Genomic DNA, 23,332 nt, shown 5'->3' on the forward strand with positions numbered 1-23,332 from the left:
AATGCGTGTCAATTATATCAACTTTACACCAGAATGCGCTCTCGTTATGCGTTACGCTCAACGTAACATAAATATGCCGGAATAAAGAAAAAAACACCAGAACTGGAGAATGATTAAAACGATTAATTATTGGAGGTTATTTCTTAGTAAATAATGACCTATATCATATTGTTCATATTATAAATTATAATTAAAATGTTCATTTATAAATTATAATTACGACCACGTTGAATTTTAACCTTCCTCGTCAGTACAAAGATAATTTGTTCTAAAATGTAATGGAACAACTTTTGATGTGAAATGTTATACAATATACAATAATTGTATCAAGAAAGAGCGCAATATATCGATTTAAAGTCATGCTATATTTCTTGCTAATACTTCACTACTACAAAACTTTCTTTTGTAAAAAATAGATACATAATTTGATAGTAAATTACAATTATATAAATCATTAGAATACACAAGTGGTGCATACTCCGTATTTATTGTTGTTAGCGTCAGCTCTTCCAAGTGCGTATTACGTTAGTGGGTTTCTTAAGATACAGATGTGGCGCAGAAAGCAAAAATAAAATTAGTAATAATAGTTTTTAAATTTAAATATACATACCAGCAAGGATTCCTTTTGGAAAAAAGCCATACACTCTGAAGCTTGAAACGACGATTAACGATTCAATTTTATTGTTCAGGGTTACCAAATAATTCAAAACATATTTAACATTATTTGAAGAAAAACAATAGTCGGTTAGAAGCCCAAGAGAATAATATAAATGGTATTATTATTGGGTAAGTTATTATATATAAATATTTGTTTGATAAACAGATTTATTGGGTATATTACTAACGCGGTATTAGGAAAATTAGTACAGTGTTATGTTATAGTTAATCTTGAAAATATGACAGATATAATTATAATAATTAATGATGTGTTATAAATTGATAAATTATTCATTAAAGGCCATTTCAGAATAAATGTCAGTTTTAGATGTAAATTACTATATATAATTATTAAAATAAAATATGTATAAAGTTTTTCATCATGAATATATTATAGTAATTAAGTATCTGTATATCTTAATCATATATGTATATTTACAATTAAGTATAAGAAGTAAGTTATACAAAGAATAAAAGAAAAAACTACTAAGTTTATCCAACAGTTGATTGATGTCGTCTACGTTGAAGGCCTATTGCACCGCTATGTTAATATATCTCGTTCCTCGGTAAGCAATTATACAAATCATTGAATAGGAAAGATCTTTCCTACTCTCGTATTTGAATCGAACACTTGCCCACTGATATTTCCAAGACCATAATACCACCGACAAGTCTAAACTTTTCCGTATTAATGTAACCCTTTCACTCGTAAAACTCGTTATACCGTTCACACGTAACGTTTCGACGCAATAGTAGTATCCATACGCAGTGCACGCCTAATGCGTGGGCTTCGCGTCGGGTCGCAAGGATTCCTTGAGAATGCGCGTGTGCGTTACCTGCCGACGCGAATGTTCTTATCGAAACTGCACTTTTAATACTCGCCATTCCGCAACGCGAGTCGCCGTAGACTTAAGACGATTGAAAATAAATAGAAAAAGGTCGAAAGATCTACAAAGTTGATCACCAGGATCTCTGTGATCATTCTGTGGATTAAGATTTTTACGAAAATAAAATTTTAGTCTGACCGAAGATCCCTTGTTTCGTTGCAAACATAATATGTTGTAACATGACTTTAAATAATTTAAATATTACATCCAATTTCCTCTTTCTCAGATTGATAAGTTTATTATTGATAATTAATGATTTTATTTTCGAGGCCCTTAATAAACTCAATTTAATCACACCTTATCTAAAAAAAAGTTGAAAACAATAATACTGTTTCTCAAATTGCGAAACGTGCATCAGCGCTAATGAATCACGAACAGGCAGAACGATTTCGATTGTCATCTACACTGTTTGAAAAGAAAATAGGCATCCGTACACATATATCGAACAATCTGCAGCTAATTTCTGTGAAACCAACGATTGTGCCTGCGAGTAATGAATATCGCGTGACAGCGCGAAACCAATTATTCGAAGAATATCCTAAACAGAAATAATCGTCGAGATAGAACGCACATATTCCACGCATTATACTGGATGAGGCAGAGATCACGCGCTGATATGCAGTTTGAGTCACGCAATTTGATCGGGTCATATCCCTCTTATGACTAACGACAAAACAAGCTGATGCAGGAAGAAGTTGAAATGTTTAATAATTGTAGAAGTATTTAGTATCGGTCTTACGGTTTTTCATTTACGATTTCACTATAGAGATCCGTTTCTATAAGGCTTCAAGACTTTCGAAAGAATACGGACTTTAGAAACAACTGTCTGTCGCAATTGTCGAATTTGAACTATCGTTTGAGATAGAGACGTCGTCGTAATTCTGTAATCACAGTAATCAAAATAACACAAATTTCTCATGAATACGTTTAATCAACATTTAATAACAAGAATTAACAAAATACTACAACCTTCTAAAATATACGTTTTATGCTAAATAGTATTTACAATTATTGTTAGATGTAAGAATTAGTTACCCAAACCATAAATCATTCCGTATTTATTTTAATTATATTATGAATCACATATATATAAGTGTTGAACACGTAATTCACAGTGGTCGCTAAATAAATAACATTTAATACTTTTCATGTTAGAATGAAACAAAAATTTTTTTACTTCAACATCCTGTATATTCTCCCGATTTGGCTCTATGCTATTATTTTTTATTCCCTAAGTTGCATTTGACCATGAAAGGAAACCGCTTTGCATTAATTCAAGCTATTCAACAAACAACGACGAGCAATATCAACACCAATCACAGACATAAAAACGTCATTTGATACACTTTTTGAACGTGCAAATCGTTGTATTGATTGAAAATGATTATGTCAAGATTTTCTAGTTAGTTCTGTTATTTTTAAAGCCATTCCGGTTAGTTATGGAACAGAGGGTGTATGTAGAGGTAGAGCGAAGGAAATCTGATTCCTTCTATCTCTCTCGCGGATCTCCACTCGCAGCAACTTCCTTCTGGCGAGGCCTGGTAATCGGTATTACTCGCGACGAAAGATTCTTCGAATGACTCTTTGTCGCCAGTAATAGCGAATTAATCGGCTGCGATGTGATAATAAGAAAAAGAAATTACTCGTGAGGTCAATCGTGAACATTTTTTCTATATTTTGGGACAAGTGACCGGCCGTGTGACTGGTTTGAAAAGTCGGTTGCTGTCCTCTGGTTGGTCTTATTCAAACGAAAGATCTCTCTCCTGTAAGACATCCTGTTGATTGAGCCTAGACGCTCTTGTCTCTCAAAAAAATGCAACCTTGTCCTAACAAAATTGTTTCTAGGACAATAACTAACGAAGATATTCAAAGTGGTTAATGTCCCACCGTGTGTATAAGAATCTTAGGCGGATTGAGTGATTTCATTAAGCGTATCCCTTTATTAGGTTGTCGGAAAAGTCGTGACGCATTTCTGCAACAGGAGGCACTAGTTTACTTTTGGCAGTACTAGAGTCAGTTGCAACCACGCGATTGCTGTCATTTGATAACTAAGAACTCTAGCTTCGTACTAAACAAAAGACTGATCGATTTGGTTGAGTTTGGAAAATTTTACAATAAATTGAACATCGAAGAGCAAACTGTGCATTTTCGTCATATTCTATTGTTTTACTTCCATAAAGGGAAGAATCCACGTCAAGCTTGCGAAAAGTTGCGTAAAGTTTACGGTGAGAATGCTTTACAAGAACGTCAGTGGCAACGATGGTTCACGAAATTCCGTGCTGGTGATTTTAATCTCAGCGATGCTCTTCAGTCAGGGAGACTCATCGCGGTAGCCAAGTTTGGCTACCGGTAAAAAATTACTGGACCTTGGATGGGATGTGTTACCACTAGGGATGTGCGGGATTCCCGTAAAATGTCCGGGATTCCCGAAAATATCCGGGATTCTCGAGCTTATGCGGGATCCTGAGTTGATTCGAGATTCCCGAGAATACACGAGATCCCGCAAAAATCCGGGATTCCCGAGAATGTACGGGATCGCGAAAATGTTCGGGATTCCCGACAATGTACGGGATATAGAATAATATCTGGGATTTCCGAAAGTGTTGTTATTCTTGAAAATTTCAACCATCCGAATGTACGGAATTTCGAAATTCCGGGAATCCCGAACATTTACGGGATCTCGAAATTCTCGGGAATCCCGAATGGTTTCGGGATCCCGGATATTCATAGAAATCCCGGATGTATTCGGGATTATGAAATTCTCGGGATTCCATCCCGATCCCGGGAGAAATTCCCGTCCCGACCGGGATCCCGCACACTCCTAGTTACCACACCACCCACCATACTCGCCAGATCTTGTGCCATCGGACTTCCATTTGTTTCGCGCTCTTCAAGCTTCTTTGCGTGATATAACGTTCGATTCCGATGAGGCTGTTAATCAGCACCTTAGTCAGTTTTTCGCCGATAAAGACAGGTCCTTTTATAAACGAGGAATTATGAAACTCACTGAACGGTGGCGAAAGGTTATCGAACAAGACGGGCTTTATATCATTGATTGATCTTTGTTCTTTATATAAATAAATAGCATTTGAAAAATCAAGAAAAAATACGTCATGACTTTCTCGACAACCCAATAGTAGCAAATTACCGGAAGGTGTTACTATAATTTCAATTTTTTCTCGTACTCATGTGTCTTTTTCCATTGAAACCAGATTTTCCGTTTCGAAATGGCACCACTCTGGCCAGACGCCTTCGCAGATCTATTCGTGCGTGTAACTCTGTAGAGTAATTTAGATTTTCGTCCATATCGTGTTTTCTTAACGCGTGGTCTGACTGCGGGGCAGTGAAACGCGCCGTTCGGCGAGCAGGCGTCGGCGTCGCGTCGTTCGAGGAAGAGCGCAAGTGAAACATAGTGGCAAGGTGGATCAGGTTGGTGTGACGGTGCCGTGCCACGGTTTTAAACGCAAGTTGCGATATTAGAAGGTGGTGGAACGCGATGGAGTAGGACAGAAGGTGGGGATCGAGGAAGAGGTCCAGTGACGTCACACGCAACCTTGAGCACCGACCTCGGACAACGAGTCGCCTGGTTTATCTATATGCAAGCGATGCCTTTTCACTGTCTGAGTGGCCGCGCGTACCGGCTACAAAAGCGCTTGCGCTTTTGCGTGCACACGCACACGAGGGGGACACGCGTGCACGTGGAAACGCGTGAATTCGCCTGAACGTAATCCACATGCCGTGGGAATGAATGTCGCGATTAAAACGCCTCGATAGCCTGCTAACAATAAGTCGTAGGGAACGCTATTAATTGATACGTTGAATTCGTCGAATTAAATAGTTGGCGCCGCTCGTCACACGCGTGTATCTGTACACGTGCGCGAACACTTGCCATTTTTGATTAGCGACCGAAATTCGTGGATTCCGTGTTTTAAGCCGTGACGCGGCATTTCTAATAGAGTGTGATATATGCAGCATAAAGAAACGTCGAACAACTTGTTTGTAACATATAAAGAGGTGAATTTAATGAAAAGCGATATTAACATAATAGTATATAACACACACAACGAAGCAGAACGAGCAACTATGTATTTTCGTGTTTCGACATCAGTAATCAATTTATTACAAAAATTAATTCTTAATTTACAAACAAAATGTAAACAAATGTACATTATGTCATTAAATAAATTAAAATAATCATTAGTATAATGAAAATGGCAGTCATTGGTATAATCGTTCTCTAGTGGCGCCACTAATTTCTGCCATTTGCAATTCGACAATTGACTTATCAAAAATAAAGTTAGAATTAATTATACGATACTTCTGTACACTGAGTGCAAAAGTCACCTATTTTAATGATTATTTTTCCACGTGGATTTATTTTTTTAGGTACATCATAAAAGTACAATTGTGAAATTTTCAAGAAAATGGAGAATATAAAAATATACTAATAAGTATGTATCCTATATTATTTCTGATTCGTGAGTTAACAGCATTAGAAATGATCTTTATATTAATAGCTTTCGAAAGTCCTCTTTTTAAAATGTTTCGTCTTCCATAATCAAAAACAGCAGCGTCGAAATTAAAACACATGCGAGGTGACCGAGTGACCAATAGCGTTTCTATTAGTGCGTCGTAAATTAGACGGTAACACGCTCGAGAGGCTATCAACATGATTGATATTTATTCGCTGACGAGCATGTTATTTCTCTACTTTTATATTGAATCAAACTGCCATACGTTATTCTTCGCTGACCAGACGCAATAAAAATAATGGTTCCGCGTCGGTCGATTTTTAATTGGAGACTATACAAAAAGCCTAATCCGTCGGTGAGTTTTTTTCCTCCAGACGCGTCTGACGTGTACCATCATTCGTTTCGCGTCACCTTCACAAATTTGAAGGTTGGCGTAGGTTGTGTTCGAATCTAATTCTGACCATCCAGCAGGCATCTACGTTGTAGATACAAACCATACGTTGACGCGCATAAGTTGTACTCGAAAGCCTTTTTACTCAAAATGATCTACGCAGCTGATTGACAGAGATCTTGATTATGCAAAATCAATTTCAATTCATTGTACACCTTAACCGTACAATTAAATCGCTCAATGCGTGCCGAGTCAGATTCATTGCAAAGTCTCTATTAGTATAGTAGTATAAATATAATATAAAGTATTATATTTAGCTTACGATACAATATTATATTTTGCCTGTGTAGTATGTTTTATTATACTTTATTTATATATTTTATTTCACTATATTTTATTATATTTTACCTACATTCCAATATAAAAAGACAGAGCATTTTATGAGGTATTCTATGCCTCTTCAATCAAAATTATAGTTCTAAGGAAAAATAAACCAAGAAAAATACCAATATCCGAGTATTCGATGCCAAGCAAAATTAAATTCGATTAATAGATGATAAATAAAGTCAACACATAGAGATATATTCACGACGTTCATTCGACTAAACAGTTACATTTTCATTCGTTCATTGTGAAATATTTACCTGCATAATTAAGATTCTAATTTTAGTACAACGAATAACGGTTGGAAGCATTGAAATCCCAAGCATAAAATTGGAGCTGACAGCCACCTGTGACTGGTCAGTTCAGTTTTTTTGTAATGCGGCAAATTATTTTTTTAACAATGACTACCGTTCATTTTGAGATCGACGAAACCCAGGGGAGAGGAGGAGGGGAACTCGATGAATCAGATATCGGATTAAATGTCCTAGTTTTTAGATAATCCGAACGTACCTGCCAATATAGATGCAAACTTTTATGCTACTTGATCTCCGGGGAAATTAGCGCTAGCATCCGAAAATCGACGTATCAGTTTTGTTCGTACACGAGGACAAGGAGTTGCTTATTCTCGCGCGCGAAACTGCGTCCGAGTAAAACCAATAAAACGATATCAATCGGGACAAGCAAGAAAATACTAAATGTGTGAAACGTCTTTGAAGGTCTCTCGCGACGAGAGAACAGAATTTTGCGACGCACTCCTAACTGGTTTTCTACAAAACCCGACTGTTTACGAGATTTCACACAAATTTTCACACAATCTACGCCTCGCGTGCCTTTGAACATTTTGTCACCGCTCCGAAGATATTCAAATCCAAAAATCTGTAAAAAAAAAAAGACCATCATCGAACACTCTTCGAAGGTTCTGGCTAGTAGAAAGCTCTACAACTTGGCTGACGTTTCAAACTTTCTGTTTGGAAAACTATTCTATTAGCCACGACATTCTAAGTAAAAACAAATCAGGATGCTTTCTATTACGCACGGTTACGTATATCGTCTAAAGCAACGAAATAAATAAAAAGACTCGAAAAGTGAGGAAATCATACCATCCAAAAAAGGTATTCGATCCTTCATTAAATTCTGTAACTTTTTATGTAGCTGTTGTAGATTTTTGTTAGTTTCCTGCTAATTTTCTTCAATTCAGATATAATTGTGTTTAGGTACGCCTTATGTATCACTGAAAAGTATGAGCTATCTACTTACAGAAATATTAACTGTAATTATTATTAAACGATATTATAATTTTTATTGCTCAGACAAGATAGCAAACGAACCTTTGAAAAACCACTAGAATTTTCACAATAAGTTTGCACGGAAACTCTATAAATACAAATTTCAATAGAAACAAATAGAACTACAAAAATGGTTCCTTCAAACGTTATCCATTATGGATTAAATGTATTACAATTATTATAATTTGTTTTTCTTTTTAAACTGCACTCTTATATTTCTAACAGGGTAAAGTAACCTCGTATCGAAGAAAATACATTGTGTTTACCAAAGCGAGGGCACGAAAGGGTTACTTGTACACGTGTCGATTCCCAAGAAGGGCGCGTGAAATACTTTATGTGACTTGGAATATTGTTTGCAACTAATTAACTAGTTAAATTGTACTAGCAAATAATAGCGAACACGCAATAAAGTGAAGAGATTACCGACAGTGCAGCAGCTCGAGTCACGTATACAAGGCAATGCTATCGGCGGCTGGAAATGCGCACGACGCGATGCAGAGAGAACTATAATTCACGTGATTAAAGCTGCACTTTGATCATCTGTTTAGACTGCGTCACTACTATCACGAACGATGTACTTCACAGAATATTGTTACGCATACAAACGCCACGAGATCGCGGGAAACACGAAGTAGCTTGGGGCTTCTTAATAATGAGTGACGTATATGATAATATTATGAAACGACGGAGATTAAAATCAAGCTATTCTCGTACATCTCCTAAAGAGCTCGGAAACGCGTACTGGAAACGAACGCCAAATCGACGTAAAAGTGTTATACGATTCGATGTACAGTCGGCGTCGAACGTAAGACAAGACCGATTCTATGAAAATGCGTCGTTTCGTGTTTGAATTCAACCTCTGATATTTCGACCTGATTTGCAGAACCGGATCTGTTTAATTACCGAAAGAAACGCAGATGCTGAATATTCTTACATACCGTCTTTCCCCCTCCAATCATATTGCTACTTATAATATATAGGTCGCGACTTAGAGGAACAGTCTAGGAGAATTTGTTGTATTTAACTACATTATACATATTTTTCAATTACCTCGTACCATTTATACATATTAGCATTATTAGTGTGTATACGTAAACAAATGTATGCAATATATAATATCTACGAACAAATTTTGAAAATGTTGATAGTTGTTAATTTGACTGGTGTATAAAGAATAGTGCTATCTTTGTTTTAATTATATATGTATCTGTATATTAATTATATGTACAATTAATAAATATAATTAATTATATAATATAAATAATTAATATACATGTTCACCTTATATACAGATATATACATATTATATGATTAAAACAAAGGTAGCACTATTCTTTATACAACAGTCAAATTAACAACTATTAACATTTTCAAAATTTGCATATATCTTTACCTTTATTATCTTTATTATTAATAAGAAACGATTTAGAATCTATCTTTACCCGAGAGAAAAAGGAACGTGTCTTTAAAAATAATAGCATTCGAATGGAAATGTTCTTGAAATACTCAATTCTTGATGAATATAAATTAATCTAAATGACACAATATACAAGTAGTCAAACTTTGATAGAAGCACAAAATAACATAACAGCTAAGGATCTTCGATATCATCTTTTTCGACTCAATTACTCGCAACACGGATTTTTAATGAAAAAATTGCAAAAAATTCTGTAGAATATTCCTAATCCGAAATGTCTCAAATTTCGTATACAGCAATATAAGAATAATTGAAATGATGTACCTTGGTGTACGGATATCTAAATTTAAGCGCCATTTTAGATATTTTAATTACGAATTTTTCATCAAAGAACCAAAAGAAACGCGCAAAATGAGGATTGTACGGCTGCACTGTGAAAAGCCTAACACGAATTTGTCATTCACGAAGAACACGAGCGTCACCTCTCAAAAAAGAACGGGCTGAGAGCACAAAAAGCGATACAAGGGTGTCCCAATCGCTTTTCATTGGCATGCCAGTCGCGGATTCGAGAAACATAGGTAAAACGTTAAAAATATCAAAGAAGCACGCCATTCGGCGACATATTCACTCAGAATTGACATGAAATTTTTTGAGGAGCTTCAACTGTAATAACTCACTTTAAAGTTTCGACACACAGACATCAACTACATTTGCGAATGAATGGAAAATGACGTCGTAGTTCGCCTGACCGCTCCATAATCTTTTTACGAGGAAGAAACAAAGAAGAATTCTGGACGGAAAGGAAATTCTTATTTTGCTTTTCGGTCGCTTCGTGCAAATAATAGAAATCCGCAGCGTAAATTAGTTGGAATTATGACCAATAATTCTTGCTGTAGGGAATTTCCTTTAAATTGTCTTACAAATAACAGATGTGGACAAAGTGCAGTTAGAAAAAAAAGACACTTCACAATTCGCAAACAAAATAAATTTGTAATTTAATTAAAAATTAAAAGTTGAATTTGTCAATTTTTTAATGAATTTTCATTTAATTTGTTTCCTTTTTCCTCTTTTTCTAGTTGTTTTCCATTATTCTCCTTTCTTTTTTATGACATCGTCTTACTTGTTTCTATTGTGACACACTGTTTATTACCTTCATTTGTCAAAATGCAGCGGTATCGATAAAAAAAAAAGCTGAGATCCTCCCAAAAAAGGCACTTATTTTTAAACACATAAATCGTTACTTTTAATACTGCTTAATTTTTATTTTACTTTATTTTCTATTCATCAACTATGTGGATTTCTATTAAAGTTACAAGAAGGGATTCTACAGAGTTTCAAAAGATTCGGTCATTCTTAGGTGAAGCTTTATTTTAAATAAATTTATTTATCTTTCATGCGATGTCTGACCTTTTAGCAATCACGCGATCCGAACAGAAGTAATCAAAAATATATTTTTAGTCGTTCAACTGAACCAACTCCGTGACGTTTCGGCTGTATAATATAATAATCCTGATCAGACTGTTGGAATGCGTTTCTTGTTGTGGCTAAACAGCTTCGCTTATGAACTGTTGCATACATGGCAAAGGGCATCGCAACTTGTCTGTACTACTCCATCTGCCTTGTCATTAACTGTGTTATTCTTGATTATACCAGACGACTTAAGAAATAATCATATACAGTATGTATTTTTTAGATATCATAGTAATTATCTTAGTTCTGCACAATTTTGTACTATTTGTGAACTGAAATTATACGTTTGTATTACGTATCAATTTCTTTCCAATTGTTCATATATTCTTTATTTGCAATCATTCTAAATATTCAGATGAATCAACGAACGTATAGATGTTTATTGATATACGTCACAAAAATATGTAGATGATCAGATGGATGATCACATAGAGGATGATATAAAATTAAAAGATTGCTCGAATTGGTTAACCAATCCTCAATTTTCTAATTATCAAAATCCATAATATGATATATTTTTAATTAAAGGAAGAACTTTAAATAAAATTATCAAGCACTCAGTGACGAAAAGAATTGACGTCTCGTTTCTGCGCGAAATATGGCCTCTTTCGTAATCAATTGTGCGCGTTATCATTTTCATTCGCTATCATGTACTCGTTCTACAACGTTCAAGTGGAGATCACCTTCGGCAAATAAATTAGACGTCCTACGCTGTATGAATTAAGATTCGGTGGCAACTTTGGTAGAAGCAGCCGGAAAGGTAAATATAACAGTCAGGGATCCAGACTACTCTGAAGTTCGGCACTGTTTTGTGAATTTTCGACATGGAGATTTCAACTACTAAGGAAACTACGGCACGGATCGTTCAAAAAGTTTTGACAACGACGTTCTGAAAACCGCCATAGAAGTTGACTCGGGTAAAAAGACTCGAGAGATTGGTATGAAACTTTAGATGGATCGTTCGACTATGATTCGCTACTTAAGAACACAGTTTGCTATTTCGGGCTGAAAATTCGAGGTTTTCTATCATTTTTTTTTCACGTTTCCCAAAATATATGGAAGTTAATTGCAATCATTTTGAACACCTTTTGAAGTAAATGTTTTCCACTACAGCTTTAAACGATTCATTTATCGCTTGCAAACCAAGTATTGGAATTAATGATAACATTTCGTGATTCCTCTTGTTCAAGGTCAAGAGAAGATCAGCATACTATATATCGCTGATTGTTTTTTTTTCCATAAGCTACGCGATTATTGTAATTAAATATCAACCTATTTAAAAAGAATGATCTCGATATCTTGAAAGAACTAATTAAAACAATTGTTTACTAATCACAGTATTTGACCCTTTGTATCGAACGATAACAATTCCCATTATTAACTTTTGTATCGTAAAATGCAGTCGAGATATTTTAAGTGACCGCGTTAAATGAAACATCCAATGTATGGCCCCCCTGCAACGTTCAGACAATCGCAAATTACTCTGAACTTCAAACTGATTGTTTCTCGACCTATGTTAACTTCGTAAGCATTTTTGCCAGTTTTTGAAAACACTCTACATCGCTGTTTTTTAGTTCACTTTATAGGTATACGAAACGATCGCGACACATTATAAAATAGCGTTTAAGAAATAGTCGTCAAGGTTGTGCCTGCGATACAGCGACGGCCATATATGTATGTACTTACGCACGCTTTGCACACTTGGCGCTTCATGAGTTTTTTACTACAATACAATAATCAAGAGGAGCAGTTCGTCTTTACTTAACAGCTTTAAATTTGATTGCTTTATCTATTTGATCCATTTTAAATTTAAAACTCTAATACGGATGCTGTATAAATATTAGCGATAGTTCCACGACGATAAGATAACGTGTAATTTGATTTGATTTAATACAGCTTATAGATTGATAATTCACCGTACAAATATAGTGTGAGTACGAGTACCCTATTCACGTTTCGACTTGATTGTCCGGATATTTTTCTCGCGTGACATTTTTTTCCCCTGTAGGCTAATACTTTTATTATACGTACACTCGTAAATATCACGCGACAGGTGACAACATTGAAGTTATATACACAGCAAAAATTTTAATCTGCTTTAAGATGTGTTCTTATAGTTTTCGATATCCGTGTATTAATGATAACAAGGTATTATTAGTAAGTAATATTTAGTAGTATAATCTTCCTGTAGATTGGTAATACCATAAGCGATTCGAAAATTTTAATCTGCTTTAAGATGTGTTCTTATAGTTTTCGATATCCGTGTATTAATGATAACAAGGTATTATTAGTAAGTAATATTTAGTACTATAATCTTCCTGTAGATTGGTAATACCATTAGCGATGAACTTACTCGAAACTTTTGAATAATACGGTTCGAGACTTCCAGTGAGTAGTGTTCTTTAGATAAGACATTCCTATATTCTTGTGTATTTGGTTCTCTTTTCTTTATCTTTCTGTGTACACCTTTTATGTGATTGATTTCAGTTATTGTGTCAACTGGATATTGTAAATACACGTACATGATTACTTTACATAAGTATTTAAGTCTGTTGATAAAATTAGTGTTGCTGTTTAAGTATTGACAATTTTTATAGTTTATCCAAAGAAATTGATACTTTATTATTATTCCCATGTTACTGAATTTCTTGTTACCTTTAAAACTTTCTTCAATGTCTCTGTGATTATTAATCCAAATACATTATGTTCAATAAACAAGAACAAAATGTTTGATTCCTCCTACGCGCCCATTCCGTTGGATTCGTAAACTAAGAGATTTGTTCTGTATCACCTAAAGACGGTCTCAAGAAGCAAAAATCAAAACGTCAACAAATAAAATTTAACTATACTTTACTCGTCGCGTCCTATTCGAGTATCACTTTAATTATCCATGCCTACATACATATAATCTACAGTGTGTTTCGTTTATATAGCAAAGTAAATATCTCGAGACGCACTGAAGTTACAAAAAAAAATTATTTACAAAAATTGTTCGGTTTGCAGGGTACAATCATATGATGTAATTTTTTCGGGCCTGGAATAGTAGGGAGAGGGGATTTCAAAGTCCAAATAAGTTTTTTAAATGGAAATTTTTTAAGTGTAATTTTTCGAAACGAATTCAACGGTATATCACCTTATTTAATTTGCTCTTTTCAAACGTTAGAAATTATATTATAAACTTGTAACGTTTTGAGTACGTATTGGTAAGACATATCGGGTTGCCGCGGCTATTACCTGCAACACTGTCAACAAAGATCGACTTTCTTATGTCTCCTGAAGCATCTTAAGTTATAAAAAAAAATGAATACAATATTTACAGTTTATATCATTAGAAATTGTTTGAATAAATTGTTTCTTATTGTTGACACTGTTGACATTTGTTGACGAGGATGCCGTCTATGAAATTCCCGAGCCACTTCGGCATAGGATAAATATCTATCACCACGCAGACAAACTAATTTGGCTTTTTTCTGAACTGTTAAGGACATTTTTTGGAAATCAATAATTTCCCTAGTATCGCACTTTCTCAAAATAAATGAGACTCGAGCCAAACACCACAACTCATCAAAACAAATGACAACAGTGTTACAGCTAATAGCCGCGGCAACCCGATATGTCTTACCATTACCTACTCAAAAAATTCCAAGTTTATAATATAATTTCTATCGTTTGGAAACAGAAAATTAAATTATGTGATGTACCGTTGAATTCGTTTCGAAAAAAGCTGTCAGGACATGGAAAAAAGAATATATAGTTCCATTAAAAAACTTATTTTGACTTTGAAATCCCCTCTCCCTAATATTCCAGGCTCGAAAAAAATTACATCATATGATTGTACCCTACAAACCGAACAATTTTTGTAAATAAATTTGTTTCGTAACTTCAGTGCGTCACGAGATATTTACTTTGCTAGATAAACGAAACACACTGTATGTAATAATTAATTCACGTAACACACCGTTCCATAACGATCGGAATGATGTAATAATTTGGAGAGAACGAAATATTCTTTCGATTTATTTATAATACTGCGTTTTTAATCGTGAACCATTATTCAACTAAAACGTTGGCCATCTCTGGCCCACCAGAGCAATTACAACGTCTTCGATCGACGATTGCAGGTTCTAAGCGATGTTGTTGGTTACGCAAGATGACACTTGCGCATTATCTATGAAAGTGCAAACGCGAGTCGAGCACGCAACGACAGATCTCAAAGTTTCCACTAGTACTTATTAAAAAGCTGTAAATCATTGGAACCGTATCGACGTCGACGTAATTACGGCAAAAAAAAAATAAAGGTCAACGCGAACATAATCGTAATCGTTTCGTTATCAACGCCACGTAGCCGGCAACGATGAACGATTCAGCTCGAAGGCGATATAAACTGGCGATTCCGTGTGGTGTCATTTGCCGCGCAGTTGCGATGTCGGATAAGTTAATGCGGATAATTTGAATTTTCAAGTCTCACTGGAACTGCGCGAGCACGCGAGAAACATGTATGTATGTATGTACATACGATCGCCTTGCGACCAGGCAAAACATCGATACCGTGCGCGCGATACGAAAGATCTACCGCCGATTAAAACTCCTCGATCATCGACGAGGCAAACACTGTGTCGAGTGTACAGTAAGTAATTGTTAAAATCGTACACTCCATAAAAAAGGAATACGTTACACTTGGCAGAAAAGTCCAAAGATAATACAGAAGAAAATATATTATTTATGTGATTCATCTAGTAAGAAAGTAAAAATTAAAAATTCAATTATTCTTTGCAATTGAATATTAATAAATAGACTGCGGATGTTTATGCAAATTTATATTTCATTGATACAGATAATGAAATTAAATTCAAATGAAAATGTCTCTTATCTTGTAAATAGTGTAACGTTTATTTTATTGGTACTATGATATACTGCAGAAGCTGTATACAATCTTATACATTTTACATATTTCCATTTTCCATAAATGCACAAACTTTCCCAGTCTATTAACCCTTTGCGGTCGTATTAAATTTGAACATGGGTGTCGTACTGGTCGGAATTAATTTCCGAAGAACGAGTAGTGACATATAATACGCAAGTCTGTGGAGGATAAACAAGATTTATTCATTCTTTCGTGAACTTTAGATATACACCCTCGTTCATAAGTGTGTGGACACTTACTATCTTCAATGAATAATTAATACACACCGTAAATTAGTACTATACAACTTTTGTTGCTAAATTCTATATTGTATGAGCATTTAACAACATTTAATAATATTAAATGTTTTGAGTGCTATATTCAATTTTATTATTTAAAAGTTTAGAAAGAATGTTCAATGTATCAACAAATGCAAAATATTACAAAATAAATGAGATAATATTAATTCGGAAACAATGAAGAAATTAATAGTATCCAAGTTTGGTCAGAGAAACATTAACATTATCTAGTTATCTCTATAGTTTTTTATCATTACTAACGTGATATTTAAAAAAAAACTATTAATAATGTATATTCGCTAATGCATCATAAACATATCAAAACATAAATGACATAATTGATATTAATACCATAGATTCGTAAATTTTATTAAATATTTATTTCTATTAGGGAAGTGTCCACATACATCTAAGCGGGGGTGTATGATTACACAATAATGTGTTTTAATGTTATATTTTTATGTAAAAATTACATTTTATAATTCCCCATCATGCGGTATCTTTCGGTAACTTTCATTTTGCCATTTTGAAGTATTATTATTGAAATATCTTGAGGATGCATTGGAGATATCATCGAAGACAAATGTATATAAAATTGTAATTAATCGAACATCTTTTTAATTACGTCATTTAAATGAACAAATTTATAGTTATAAGTTTGTTTTTAATGTCAAGTTTCTAATTTAACACGAATTTGTTTGTTTCTATTTAATTTTAGAACGAAATTCTCAATATTTTTAATCATTAATAAAAAAACTTTTGGCCTTGAAAATGCCTTGACTTCAACTTCAAATAATAAAAATACAGAGAAAGTGTAATATGATATATGGACGAATACAATATAAGATTGGTGTGATTCTTCGATGTGGTGGCTACGAGCAGACATACGACTAGAACGGTAAAAAAGCTTTGGTGGTTGAGAGTAGACATACGATCCCAAATCTTTGTGGATGTGTGATACAACTTTGGAAAAAGGTATTTAATTAGTAATGTAACTCGAATTCTGTAATACGTGGTGTACGATTTTGATTGCGAGTTGTGACTTGCCGTATGCGACCACAGAGTTATGTTATGGAAAAAATCAAACGTTTGGAATGACCTTTTCCATATCAACAACTGGTTTTATTTCGAGAATCTGTATTAATACACTCTGGGCCAATACTTATACTTGGCACTATATATGTTTCAAGGTTACACGCCGGGTACTTATCGTTAAAAGCACGCGAATTAATCGAGCTTTTATCGAACGTCAAAGAATCCAAAAATTCTGGTTATGTTTGCCGAAGCTATCTGCCTCCAACGAGACACAAATACATATCGCGTCCGCGCAGTCGAGAATAATTAACGCCGACGTTTCATCAGCTAAACTAACACGATATTTAGTGATCCATTGTTCTCGAAAAACTTCAACGAGTTGGCTGCCTACGGGTTTTATCGGCGTTATTCCGTTTGTCAAAATCGTGTTTCCAATATTTTCGAGTTAATTCGGAAATGTATTTTCGTGTGTCTATAAAAGGATAAGTCGATAATAACTGACATTCGAATAAATGTATTATGTATCAATTATAGAGAAATTAAATTATCGGAGTTTTATTTTTACAATTTGAAATGAGGTTGAATTGATTTCATGATCTTGATTTGTTTTTAGAGATATTTGTTAATTTTTAATAATAATTAGTGCATACGTATGGCAATGTTCTATTTTCTGTCATTAATTTCTATTTCTACCTGTTGGAATCTAATTTTTGTATAATCATGATAAACCTAAAACGGAGATCGAACATATATTCTAGATGCTAGTGCTTGTATTGGCTACCTACGTATTTAATTTGATTTTCCAATTCATTATTTATAAGTGTCCTTTTATCGTATAAAAACCTGTTTTATGTAAAGTATGTTAGAAGCGATGGTTCGAATAAAGACAATTAATTTTTCCCATGCCTTGTATTTCCCGTGATGAAGTAATCCTAGGCTATATTAACCCTTTATAGGGCAAAACTTCCTCAGCATTTCTTTTTCCACTTTTTTTTGTGGATGAGGGTAGAAACTTAAACATACAAAATTCCCTTCCTTAGTGATGACAATGAGTACCGGTGACCTATAAAGGGTGAAGGTCACGTCGAGGCAACTTCATTTCCTTTTTTTTAAGTTACGACAAGGTACTGAACAAACATACGTGGTGCTAATGACAAAATAGGTCATCTTGATATTTCAGAAAATAGAAAACATAAAAACATAGTGTATCTCATATTATGCATATTATACAAAATACATTTCATATTATACATATTATTATTTTCATATATTCTTCATATATTATAAACGCATAGCAAATAAGAAATTTTGTTTTTTTTTTTTGTTACTTGATTTTACTTAAATTTTATAACATTTTCAAGAACACGAGATATATAAGCCTGACAAGCAATATTCAACATTCATTGACGTCAAATAAAATATTAGCATATAAATGTGCTCGATCTAATATCTTCAGATCTAATATAAGTTTCTTAAAATATGATCATCATAGAGAAATCTGTATATTTTATTATAGTACTTAATCGTAAGCCTGATACCAATTTAATACCAATTATATCGATCTTCGTATCATTAAAACTGTATTACGTTCCTGTAAATAACAAAATCATTTTCATTAGAATATGAATACGACCAGCCATATTGCAAAACTTTATTTTATTTTTATCTGTGATGACAATAACTATCAAATATAGTTTGCAATACTTTTCGTGAATTTGAAATAAATTTCTTAAACATGGATGTGGGAGGACCCTTCGATCGGAACTTAAAGCAGGTATTTTGTTTTGTCTGTAGTATAACGTACGACTGTTCAAACGTCAAAAGTTGCCTTAGTGGTTTCGAGGAGCGACATATTTCAAAGAAAATATTAAAGTGCCATTAGCAGAGATTTTTACCTTTCCGTTACAATGCTGAAAGAGACTGGTTCGACACCATCGCGATTCGAAGAAGTCGTACGTAGTTCTGAATAAAAACAGCGACACGTTTACAGCACCGAATACAAAACTGGCCAGGCTTTTTTAACGTATCCCGATTGCATGGGCGCATACCTTTATCCAGTATGTCTGCAGAATTTCGAGAACTCTTTTGCGCAGTTGGTCGGCTCCTCTTCTCCGTAAAAAAGAGGCCTGCACGAAACGCTCGCGCGTATTCACAAATTTATCGAGCCTTTTTCAGATATTTGCTCACGGCCTTCGCCGATTAAATTTAAATGCATTTATGTATATTACGTCCGTTCTAAAAACCAGCTATTTTAATAACGTCGCAGCGGAATCTTGGAATTTTTTAGATCCAAGGTTCCCCCGAGGCATTCGACGTTTAGTATACATATAGGACTTGATAAACGTAGGTAAATTCCTTGATTTTTTTTCGTGATTCAAGGAGGAATACCACCACGAAGGCCGAGAATAAAGCTGGTTTGGGGAATTTTATTCCTAAAGTGTTTTATTGATGTATTAAACCTATTAAATTCTTTCTTAAAAACATTATTGCCGGTACATGCAAATACTACTTAGTTATACTTATAGTACAGTTACTATGTATAATATCAATTAATCATTACTTAAACAATTACCGTCGATATCATTTAAAAAGAATGTATTAACTTGGTGATCTCCTACCGACGTTTTTATTAAATTTAAATGTGTAAATAAAACAAAATAAAAGAAATTTAATTTCTCGGTATCTCGACGTCTCTTCATTTTCATTAACAATTTATCGCCAGTAACGTTAAAACAATTTGCAACTAATAATAATAAAACTATGCTGCTCAATTATACATTCTAATCTCTATTTCCATTAAAGTGTAATTTTCTTTTCCGATTTAATTACCCGCAACACGGATTTTTAATGAAAGAATTGCGAAAAATTCTGTACAATGTTCCTCGTCCGAAATGTTTCAAATTTTGTACATAATAATGTAAGAAAAATTGGAAGGTTGATATTGGGTACTTTAGTCCCCCTCCTCCAAATCGTGATACAGACTTGAAACCTGGCATATATTGTTTTTTTTTCTCGATAAACTTCGACACCTCTATCCGACTGCATTGTACGACCTAAAATTATCTTGATAAGCAAATAAATAATTAAAACATTCATCTTGCAATTTGTATTGATGTTGTTCGCAAAGTGGCTGAAAAACTGGCGAAAATTCACGCGTACGATTCTTTGAATCGTTTTAAGCGTCTGCAATTCGATTTTTAAGAAGCGATAATCCAACTGCCAGCGGGGAGCACCGTCTAGCCACGCTGAATCGACAAGAACGGTCGAGACGGTTTTTGCGCGTTAACCTTTCGCTCCAGACAGAGTATCAACAAAACGGAGAACCACTGGCAGACTAATCGTCGAACCAATGACGTCACCCACCTGCTTTGCACTGGCACTGGCAAGTATCGTTGCACCCAGGCGAGTTCTGCGCACGCGTACGCGCTGAATAGCGAACGCGGTCGAATACCGCCGTTGCGCATTTACAGAAGTTTAATCGACGTCGAAGAGTGTTCCGACGATATACACACACAAAAACGGTGGCCAACGACGCGACGGCGTAGTAGCGTGAAAAAAAAATTGGCTGCCAAAAATTTGAAACGTAACGCTGCACGCTAGATCATTCCTACGGCATGGCGGTCGAAACGGCAATCAGCTAAATGGTATTTTTATTACCATTCGCTCCTGATTACAATCATTTCATCGAGTAATATAAATCTATACTTCTTCACAGTTTATTTTACACTGCGAATAAACGAATGCACTCGCTAATTCTCGATCTATGCGAGAGCTTAAATCGTTCTGTCGCGACGATACGTTTGAGTAATTTGCAAAGAGTTGGGTTGGAAATAACACTTTTCCTGAATGTCGACTTTTTAAATGTATTTAAATGTATTATTTTGTGTGTTCATCTCGCATGTACAAAGATGTCGAATAATTGAATAGAGTCAGCAAATAAGGAGCACGAAGAATCAGATCGTGTGTGAATTATATCATAGTGTGGCCATGTATCGATACTAAAAGTTCAATTTATGTATGACTGCTGTGAGCCGAATGTTTCATTGAAATTCGTTAGTGTAAGTGTGAGTAAAAAGTAGATTTAAATAAAAAATGTCAAGGATGATTGAACAAGTTGAATGCATCTACGTACGTAGGCTACATTTAGATGAAAATTATTTTGAAATATCACGTCATTTCGATGTTGTTAATTTAAAGTTGGATTAATAGTAACCTATAGTTGTATAACATTGTTGTATCGAAAGCAAACTTGTTTTTTCTTTTAGTGGTTAATTTTCTACCTTACTTTTTTTATGCATTCGATATTCCATTCTTTAACGATAAAATCTTGCCAAGGCAAATGTATGACTAACGTAACAAAACGTAATGATTAACTATGTATATAAAAACAAGTAAGGAAAGCGCACATCTTGACGATGAATATAGCAGATATGAATGAATGAACCACATTAAAAATTTATTTTTTATATTATTCAATATGTATATATTAACTAGAGTAAGCAACAAATTGATTAACTTGCATTGCTTGCTCGAAAAAAATTCTCGAATATCGAGTCGAACCACATTAAAAATTTACTTTTTATATTGTTCAATATGTATATATTAACTATAGTAAGCAATAAATTGATTAACTTGCATTGCTTGCTCGAAAAAAATTCTCGAATATCGAGTCGTTACTGTGACGCGACTCCTTAACCCGCGATACAACTCGGCGTGGAAGCTTAAATCACTGGGATGGTATCACTTCGACGGGACCAGCGAAAAATACAACTAACAGGCCGTAATGTCACTCTTTATTCCACGAAGTGTCAATTTCAGTACGCGAGCAATTCGTCGGGTATACGTGATACCCCCGCGGTCAGTTGTGTGGGTGCAAATAACAGGACGCGCGCATCGCAAACCAAGATACATATTTGGCACTGACTCGCCAAAAATACGCGCGACGATGCGTGCGCTCGCGCACAGACGTTAGCGGTGTGTAGTCTCTGACAACGCGGCGCAGAGATATCGGCTTTACTATCTACGGCAGTGGTTTCAGTGGACGACATTACGTTGTCTTTAATCAAACTTTTAATTTGCGATAAATTAAAGGTCACCTTCGTTTCTCAACAATATTGAAAGTACAATAAATTGAGCTGTTCACTGCACAAATCGATTAACTCCACTTTTTGAATAATCTCAAATTTAAGTGTCAAAGCACTTGGTATTTAGTCATAACTTTCTAAATTTATACTAACTTTCCTGTATAATAAAGTGTAACACCATTAAGTGACAAAATTTCTTTAGCTATTGAAAAATAATAAATAACTTATATTATATTTAAATATATAATTAAGTAATATATAATTTATTTCAGAGGTCATTTCATCGTATTTCTCAACTTTTTGTTTTATGGAGTTAATCGATTTATGCAATGGACGGCTCAATTGATACGCCGTATTATATTAACACGTCACCCATATATGGGTACATATAAACTCAAAAACTAAAAAAATTAACTACGAAAGTCAAGCATCAAAGGAAATTAATTTAAATCAAATTTATGAATTTTGATGAAGTTACGAAAATAAGTACCGCGATAAATGTTTGATTATGCAACAGTCTTCATAACCTTAAAAAGAATAAAATAATCCTAAAAAATAGTCTCCAATAGTATAAATAATATTTATTTCTAGCAGAAACTTTCACGAATATTTGTCTGACAGTCAACGTGTTAATCATAGATAACTACAAAACTTTCATTTTCATTAATTTAAAATTTTAAACTTTAAATACTTTTACATTTAATACTTTTAATTTTAAACTTTGATTGTAAATACAACTGCTTAGTATTAGATTGGTGCATATGAAACGTCGTTTTTTCCAGTATTTCAATCACCCGAGCCAGTAACATCTATTTTAGTCTACTCTGTCATCAATTGATTGTAATCATATTAAACAGGAAGAAATATACTATAAAGCGCACACATTAAAATACTAAAGATGTTTAGAATAGAAACATTAGAACCTTAGTATCAACAATTATGAATACTTAGAATGTTCGCTTAATTTTTTTATATGACTATAAACTTGTGAAGATGGTGGTGAAAATTGCTAAAAACAAAGTTACCTTTTCAAGAAGGTTATGAGAA

General features: G+C 34.2%; 1 protein-coding gene and 2 long non-coding RNA genes across 4 annotated transcripts in view; 1 reads left to right on the forward strand and 2 right to left on the reverse strand.

The window, feature by feature from the left end:
* The window catches only part of LOC128891386 (forkhead box protein O-like), a 317,193-nt gene that overhangs the window by 198,190 nt on the left and 95,671 nt on the right, over window positions 1-23,332 (reverse strand). The gene's annotated exons all lie outside the window — the stretch shown is intronic.
* LOC128894657 (uncharacterized) lies at window positions 6,725-8,980 on the reverse strand. Its single transcript, XR_008461611.1, has 3 exons — window positions 8,501-8,980; window positions 7,892-8,022; window positions 6,725-7,667 (listed from the first exon to the last, which is right to left on the reverse strand). It is a non-coding gene; the product is annotated as an uncharacterized LOC128894657 (long non-coding RNA).
* Window positions 14,707-19,972, forward strand: LOC128894516 (uncharacterized). The gene is made up of 3 exons (XR_008461592.1): window positions 14,707-15,591; window positions 16,885-17,141; window positions 17,357-19,972. It is a non-coding gene; the product is annotated as an uncharacterized LOC128894516 (long non-coding RNA).

The sequence above is a fragment of the Hylaeus anthracinus genome, unplaced genomic scaffold (genome assembly GCF_026225885.1).
Source record: "Hylaeus anthracinus isolate JK02 unplaced genomic scaffold, UHH_iyHylAnth1.0_haploid 0, whole genome shotgun sequence".
Lineage (NCBI taxonomy): Eukaryota > Metazoa > Arthropoda > Insecta > Hymenoptera > Colletidae > Hylaeus > Hylaeus anthracinus.